Consider the following 2328-nt stretch of genomic DNA (forward strand, 5'->3'; position numbering starts at 1 on the left):
TTTTTTGTGCTTTTATTTTTTTGTGCTTTTATTTTTTTGTGCTGTTATTTTTTTGTGCTTTTATCTTTTTGTGCTTTTATTTTTTTGTGCTTTTATTTTTTTGTGATTTTATTTATTTGTGTTTTTATTTTTTGTAGTTTTCTTTTTTTTTTGTAGTTTTATGTTTTTGTAGTTTTATTATTTTGTAGTTTTAATTTTTTTGTGGTTTTATCTTTTTGAGCTTATATTTTTTCGTGCATTAATTTTTTTGTGCTTATATTTTTTTGTGCTTATATTTTTTTGTGCTTTTATTTTTTTGTGCTTTTATTTTTTTGTGCTTTTATTTATTCGTGATTTTATTTATTTGTGGTTGATATTTTTTGTGCTTTTATCTCCTTTTAATTGTTTTTTGACTTTGTTTTTTGTTTTTTTTTTATACTTTTGTATTTAGTGCTTTTGTGATTTTTGTGATTTTATTTTTTTTTGCTGATGATCCTTTCGCGCTACTAATTTTTTCGCGTTTTTTCTGATTTTGTTTTTCGTACTTTTTTTTATTTTTTTTATGTCTTTTGTATTATTTTGGTGCTTTCTTAGGCTTCTGATTTTTAGCCTTCTCTGTTTTTGTTTTATTTAATTTTTTTGTTCTGTTTTGCTGAGTTTTTATTTGCATTTTTGTTCTTTTGTTTTTTATTTATTTATTTATTTATTATAATTTTTTGTAATTTTCTTTTTGGAAATTTTTTTGCATGTTTCTGTTTCTTTATTGATTTTTATAGTAGGGCACTCACTAAAGTTATTAACTAATAAATCAATTGTTCAATTCCCAGCAAGTAAAGCCACAGCTATTTTTGTCAGCAATTTAATGAAAAAGTTGCACTGTGTGTCGCCTATTTTCTCTATGTACATATATTGTTCTGTTAACTTTCTTTTTGTTATCTTTGTGTACTACCACATACTATCTGGGCTTCGCCTCAATGCATTTGTTCCCCTTTTCGACATTTTGCCCTAGGATGACGAGCGAGCGTGTAAATACCTCTAACTGCACCTCATGTTGTAAACCTTGTTAACGCGCTTGTCGTCGCCTATTTCTTTGTGATATATATGTATATATATCTTTTCTTTTGCTGATATGCATACGGTCTTTTGTTCATGCTTGTTTCTTATTATTTTCATTGTGAGTCGTTTTTTATGTTGTCTAGTGTTTGACATTGTGTCTCGCTTGCATCTGTTTATTAGTGACTTCTACGCGCTCGACTAGCTTTTGTTTAATAGAAAAGGGAAAAGGAGAAAAAAAAATGGAAAATCTACAACATATCCCCCATTTATTACAGAATTTTTATTTTTTCTTCAACTTTCTCAATGTTTTTATATCTACGACCAGCGACCACAATAAATAAAAAATTTTGCTTAGTTTGCATAGATAGCGTGCGATGTTTTTTTTGTTTGTAAGCGAGGCACGTTCGCGCCTTCAACACTCAATACATGCTGACATACGAAAAAGTGTGTGCTACAAGTATGAGTATTGGTATGATATGTATGTATATTGAAGCCGCAGCGATGTTGCATTATTCGTCTAGTAACTGATATACATACATACACACATACATAAGTATGCTTGCCACTGTTATAACTGTTTTTATTTTTACTTTGCCTTACTTTTCCCACGTATGGTCATGTAGCCGATAAAATAGAGTGTAGAATCCACTGTGTAAGCTCTGCACACACCCTCCAAATCATTGTTCATGTAAGACACAGCAGCATTATGTTTTTGTTTGCTCCATTCTTACCAGCATTTATTTTCAATTACAAAATCTAATTACGTATATTTATGCATGAAATCAATTCTCGTTCGAATTAAATTATATTCTATTTGTCGTTACACTCGATTACGTTACTCTTGTACTCGTATGTTCGCTCATGTGTATTTATTACATACGTACATATGTATGTGCATTAGGCATATGACTTTACAAGATTTTATTTACAGCGTGGCGACGAATAACTGTTACCCAGGTTTTTTTGAGAAATAGAAGAGTCCTTTATAGATTTTGCGAAAAAAGTATGTTATTGATAATTTTCCACAGATTTTACTTTAGTTTTATTAATTAGTTTTTAAATTTTAATCCTTATTTACATTTGCCAGCAGTGTAAACTTTGAGAGAAAAGTTCATTTGGCACGCAGGTCCTCGTCAGTTAATTTGTTCCATATCTTCTGTAACCAAAGGCTAATTTTCTCCATTTTGAGTCCCTTATACTCCCCCTTCTGTCCAAAATAAGGCCTCATACTCAAAAATCTAATAGGCTCGGGACTGGTGACTAGGACGGCCATTCATTCGACCAACCTTATAC

Source organism: Rhagoletis zephyria, unplaced genomic scaffold, assembly GCF_001687245.7.
Source record: "Rhagoletis zephyria isolate East Lansing unplaced genomic scaffold, Rhagoletis_zephyria_1.1 Rzeph_scaffold_06241, whole genome shotgun sequence".
In the NCBI taxonomy this organism is placed as follows: Eukaryota; Metazoa; Arthropoda; class Insecta; order Diptera; family Tephritidae; genus Rhagoletis; species Rhagoletis zephyria.